The 6307-nt window shown below is 43.5% G+C and overlaps 1 protein-coding gene across 1 annotated transcript in view; it reads left to right on the forward strand.

Annotated features, from left to right (window-relative positions):
- B3GLCT (beta 3-glucosyltransferase) overlaps positions 1-6307 on the forward strand; it is a 183601-nt gene that overhangs the window by 74495 nt on the left and 102799 nt on the right. The gene's annotated exons all lie outside the window — the stretch shown is intronic.

Consider the following 6307-nt stretch of genomic DNA (forward strand, 5'->3'; position numbering starts at 1 on the left):
ATCTTGTGTATTATTGGTCAGGTTTTTTTTTTTTTTTTTTTTTTTTAACATCACATTTGCATTGAAGGTTTACATAGCAGTGTAGGTTCCCTTCAACAGTTTCCACACAAGCTGTTCACTGGCGTTGGTCATGTTCTTCACAATGCACGACCATTCTGTTTCCATTCTGGTTGCTCCGTTTCCATTCATCTTGTTTCCATGCCTGTTACCGTCTTATCTTTCTTTTAATTATTGACTGTCTGGTCTCGTACAGGGGATTTTTTAAGGGATCCCAGTACTTATGATGCTATTCATTACTTTTTTGAGCCAATTTGTTACAGCTACAAGGTGACCTTGAGTTAGTTTCTGTTCGGGTTTGAAGAGTGTCTCGGGGCAGTGGTCTCGGGGAGTTGTCCAGTCTTAACCAGTGCAGTCTGGCTGGTTTATGTTTGTTTGTTGGTTTGTTTTTGTGTTTTAGGATTTGTGTGTCTGCCCCACGTTTTCCTCCACTTCCTCAGGGTCCATCCGTTGTAGCCTGATCAGAATGACAGGTAGTGGTAGTGGGGCACCATCTAGTTCTTCTGATCTCAGAGTGGAGGAGGCCATGGTTCAGGTAGACTGTGTGTACTGTGGACAAGTTTCTTCTCTGTGTCTTTGGTTTCTGCCTTTCTCTTTTGCTCCAGACAACTGGAGCCTGCTTAGTGTTTTGGTGGAGGCATACGACGGGGGATGACAGTGGTCGTTAGATTGATTTCTCAAACACTGGAGAGTTTATTGTGTCACAACACAACTCCTTTCAGTTAAATCAGGGCTAGGAACTGGTTCAAAAGGGTCCAGTCATGGCCGACAGAAACAAGGGTTGCATGGCACCCAGATATCCTGTGTGTCACATTTCAACCTGAGTAGGAAACAGGCAAGGAGCCCTGGTGGCATGATGGTTAAGTGCTTGGTTCCTAACTGAAAGGTCGGTGGTTCAAACCCACCAGCTGCTCCGTGGGAGAAAGATGGGACAATCTGCTTCCATAGAGATTACAACCTTGGAAACTCTATGGAGCAGTTCTACTCTGTCCTATAGGGTCCTTTGAGTAAGAATTGACTTGATAGAAGTGGATTGTTTTTTTTTGGTTGGTTAGGAAACAGGCATTGGTGCCCCATTCAAAATGGTGGCTGATCGTGCCTCTCTGGAGAGTGACACACATTGGGAGTGGCACCGTGGCCACCGTCTTTAGACAGGGCAGCACTGCCACTTTCTTGCTCGGGCAAAATCTGTAAGAGAGTGGGATGTTAGGCAATGTGGATGCTGTCCTTGTTCCCTTTGGCTCTGATTGAACCATTTCACATCAGTTCCAGCCCAGCTTTAAATGCTAGAAAGTTCCGTGACGGTGTCTCTTCAGGCTTTTGATTTCTGGGAAGGTGCAGTTAGAACTGGATGAGAAGGTTGTTAGGTTCAAAACAACGGTTAGAACTGGATGAGGAGGCTGTTAGGTTCAAAACAACGGTTCCTTCAAAGAAGGAAAAATTACGAGCCTGTATTTTCTGATGATACTGGCCAGCATCTGTGTCGTTTCTGCCTTGTTTTATGTGAAACACTCGTTAGGTTTTTATGTTCCTTTTGACTTGAGAAAACTCCCCGGTGTTTTTTTAGGGTGTAGGAGTCTCAGCCTCCTCCTGGTGGAGCTTTCACCCGCAGATTGCCTTTCCGTCCTCCAGGCTCTCATTCTGAACAGAAGACGGTGACTCACCGCACTCTCTCGGGACTGGGGTAACAGTAAATTTAAAGTTCAAATCAAGTTCAGGAGAAGCAGGTGTAGAACTGAGGTAACGTGGGAGGTGGCTCCCCCTCTTTTCTGAATCCTGCCATGTGGGGGAAAAATCCAGGATCCTGTGTTTCTTTTGAAACCGGCTCAGTTCAACCCCGTGTGGTTCCCTAGACACACACACCATTTGAAATTTTAGGAAGAAAAAGTATAAAGCAAATCTGACTTTGATGTTAACATGAAACTACATTAAAATAATGAATGATTGAACTCATTGGGTATCAGGGACTTTGTTTGATTTTGGTATTTTCATCCTTCAGAGACTTTCTGTCATTCTAATGCAAATTTATGCCATTATATGATAACTTAAATAGAAAGATTTATGATTAAAGGAATCAGTCTTTATTAAATTGCCTTCTAGATGATTTCGATCAATTTCCATATCTTCATTGATGCCTTTCCATGCCCACAGCATGCATTTCAGATAAGTGGCCATTTGCTGAAGTGTCTTGACGTTTTGATTGATTTTTCATTGAGGTGAGGCAGGTGTAGGTAAAGGGCACTTCTCAGATGTTGTGGAACATCATCGGAGTGATTCTTTCAAAGTTTTGTTGATTATAATTGTCCTTTTCATGTAGCAGAGTCATTGAGAAAAATGGCGGACTGCCTCTCTTCATTTTTCCCTTAATGTAGTTTACAGTATTGAAAAATGATCTTTGTACCAGGTGGCGTAGTGCCTAAGGCACTTGACTGCTAACCAGAAGGCTGGCGGCTCAAACCCACCAGCCACCCCTCGGAAGGAAGATGGGGCAATCTGCTTCCGTAGTGATATCTCTTCAGAAACCCAAGGAGGGGTCGCTATGAGTCGGGTCCAACTTGATGGCACATAACAACAAACGTACCAGGTAATAGCTGACCATTGTCACTAGGAGATGAGACTTAAAAATATGTTTTGCATAAAGTTATGTTTGGATCAGGAGATCAGGACAGGGAAGCCCCCTTGAGGGAGTTGCCCACACATGTCATCGCTGTTGTTAGTTGCGGTTGACTCGTTTCGACTCTTCGTGGTCCCGTGTGCAGCAGAATGAAACACTGCTGGTCTAGAGCCATCCTCTCCAGTGTCGCCATCCTTGAGCGCATCAGCGCACCACCCTGTCAGTCCACCTTCCTGAAGGTCTTCTCCTTCTCCACTGACCCTCTGCCGTACCAAGCATGCTGTCCTCTACAGGGACTGGTCTCTTCTGACAACGTAACCACAAGATGCGAGCCGATGTCTTGTCGTCCTCGCTCCTAAGGATCATTCCAGCTGTATTTCCTCCAAGACAGATGTGTTCGTTCTCTGGCAGTCTGTGGTAGACTGAATATTCTTCACCAACACCACAAGTCAAATGCATCGATTCTTTCTTGGACTTCCTTATTCATTGTCCAGCTCACATGCATATGAGGCGACTGAAAATACCATGGCTTGGGTCAGGTGCACCGTCTTCTTGAAAGTGATATCTTTGCTCTTCAACACTTTTAAAAAGAGGTCTTTTGCAGCAGATTTGCCCAGTGCAATATGTCGTCTGATTTCTTGACTGTTGCTTCCACGGGTGTTGATGGTGGACCCTTGTAAAATGAAATCCCTGACAACTCCCGTCTTTTCTCCGTTGATCATGATGTTACTTATTGGTCCAGCTGTGAGGATTTTTGTTTTCTTGATGTTGAGGTCTAATCCCCGTACTGAAGGTGGTAGTCTTTGATCTTCATCAGCAAGGCCTTCAAATCCTCTTCACTTTCAGCAAGCAGGGTTGTGTCATCTGCATATCGCAGGTTGTTGATGATTCTTCCTCCATTCCTGATGCCGTGTTCGTCTTCATAAAGTCCAGCTTCTCAGACTATTTGATCAGTGTACAGACTGAGTAAGTATGGTTAAAGGATACAGCCTTGAAACACGTAGTATCCATTTGTTCTGTTTAAACGATTGCCTCCTGGTCCATATACAGGTTCCTCATGAGCACAGTGAAGTGTTCTGGAATTCATATTCTTTCAATGTTATCCATAATTTGTTATGATCCACACAGTTGAATGCCTTTGCTTAGTCAATTCAACATGGGTAAACATCTCTGTGATATTCTCTGCTTTCAGCCAAGATCTGACATCAGTAATGATGTCCCTCATTCCACGTCCTCTTCTGAATCTGGCTTGAATTTGTGGAAGTTCCATGTCAATGTACCACTGCAACCATTTTTGAATTATCTTCAGCAAAATGTTACTTGCATGTGATATTAATAATATTGTTTGATAATGCCTACATTCCATTGGATCATCTTTCTTTGGAATGGGTTTACAAATATGGATCTTTTCCAGTCAGTTGGCCAGGTAGCTGTCTTCCACATTTCTTGGCATAGAGGAGTAAGTGCCTCCAACGCTGCATCCATTTGTTGAAACATCTCAGTGGGTGTTCCATCAGCTCCTGGAGCTTTGTTTTTTGACACTTCCCTCAGTGCAGTTTTGAGTAATTCCTTCAGTACTATTGGTTCTTGATCAAATGCTGCCTCCTGAGGTGGTTGATCGTTGACCAGTTCTTTCTGGTACAACGACTGTGTGTATTCCTTCCATCTTCTTTTGGTGCTTCCTGCATTGTTCAATATTTTGCTCACATATACCGTGGTGTTTATTGTCTTTGAAGCAAGCGTACTGAATGTATGTTCAATGTAGTGATTTTCATATTGCTTAACGTTTAGCAGTATGAAAATTAGCTGTCATTTTTCATTTTTAAGTGCATTATGATTTGAGTGGGTATTTACAGGACAAATTGGTTTTCCATTCAACCATTCATACACATTTAGTTTTCTGACAGTTTTACTTTTAAAAGATGTTCCATTTTTGATCTCAAGCCGAAATCATTTGCTTTTTAAGTATTCCTCACGCCCAGTGAAGGAGCTGTCGTCGTGTAGTGGTTAAAGCACTGGGCTACTAACCAAGAGGTTGGTGATTTGAAACACCAGCTGCTTTGTGGGAGAAAGATGAGGCAGTCTGTTCCTTAAAGATTTACAGCGTTGGAAACCGAATGGGGCAGTTACACTCTGTCCTCTAGTGAGTCTAGTGTCCACTGTGAGTCTGAATCAACTCCAAGACAGTAGATTTGGTTTGGGCTTTGTTTTTGTAAAGATTACAGCCTTGGAAACCCTGTGGGGCAGTTCCTCTCTGTCCTCTAGGGGCACTGTGGGTCAGAATCGACTCCACGGCAGTGGGTGTGGTTTGGGCTTTGCTTCTGTGAAGACTGACGGCCTAGAAACCCTGTGGGACAGTTCCACTCTGTCCTCTAGGGGCGCTTTGAGGCAGAATTGACTCCAGGGCAGTGGGTGTGGTTTGGGCTTTGCTTCTGTGAAGATTGACAGCGTGGGAAGCCCTCTGGGGCAGTTCCACTCTGTCCTGTAGGGGCGCTGTAAGTCAGAAGCAAAGCCCATGGAAACCCTACGGTTGGTTTCACTCTGTCTTTCCTTCCAAGCCAAGTTTCCACTTTCATGTATTTTAGGCCTTTCCACCATGTCACATGATTTTATTAGGCTTTTTCTGTACTTTCTTTATTTTTCTTTTTCAATATGTTTTACTCCCCTACCTTCCAGGGCACAAACCCTCTTTTCTAGTGTGTTGAGTAGCGTCATGTGTACTTAAGTTATTGTGTTACTCACTTTTAGAATTTCTATTTGACTATTGTTTATACATTCTAGTTCTTTGGTAACATTTTCCATCTTTATATGTTTTCTTAAACACATTAATCATCTTTATTTTTAAGTCACTGATAAATACAAAATCGAGTTTACTTGTGAATCTTTTTTTTTTTTTTTTTTTTTTTTCTGTTTTTTTTTGGTCTGGTCTTGTTTCTTGGCATGTGTGGTCGTTTTGAGTCAGTATCAGATATTTAATGTGAACACTTGAAGAGGCGGTGGGTGAGGTCATCTGCAGGAGGATTTAATATTCCTGTGGGTTGTACACTTTGTTTAACTGAAAAAAACCTCACAGCCGTTGAGTCAATTCTGACTCATAGTGACCTTTCGATACAGAATAGAACTGCCCCATTGAGCTTCCAAGGCCAGAAGAACAAACAGATCTCTCCTGGAAGAAGTGCAGCTGGAATGCTCCTTAGAAGTGAGAATGGACCGACTTGGTCTCACCTACTTTGGTCATGTGGTCAGAAGGCACCAGTCTCTGGAGAGGCATATCAGGTCTGATAAAATGGAAGGCCAATGAAAGAGGGTAAGGCTGTAAATGAGATGGATTGACACAGTGTCAGCAACAGTGGCTCAAGCATACCTGAGATTGTGAGAATGGTACAGGACCAGGTAGTGTTTTGTTTTGTTGTACGTGAGGTCACTAGGAGTCAGAATTGACAGCTAGCAACAACCATCTTTACAGAAGCAAAGCCTAAACCAGACGGACTGCTGTTGTGTTGATTCTGACCCACAGCGCCCCTAGAGGACAGAGTGGAATTGCCCCACAGGGTTTCCAAGGCTGTCAGTCTTTACAGAAGCAAAGCCCAAACCACACCCACTGCTGTGGAGTCGATTCTGACCCACAGCGCCCCT

This window comes from Orycteropus afer, unplaced genomic scaffold, assembly GCF_000298275.1.
Source record: "Orycteropus afer afer isolate SDZICR_OR568_19922 unplaced genomic scaffold, OryAfe1.0 scaffold00902, whole genome shotgun sequence".
Classification (NCBI taxonomy): Eukaryota; Metazoa; Chordata; class Mammalia; order Tubulidentata; family Orycteropodidae; genus Orycteropus; species Orycteropus afer.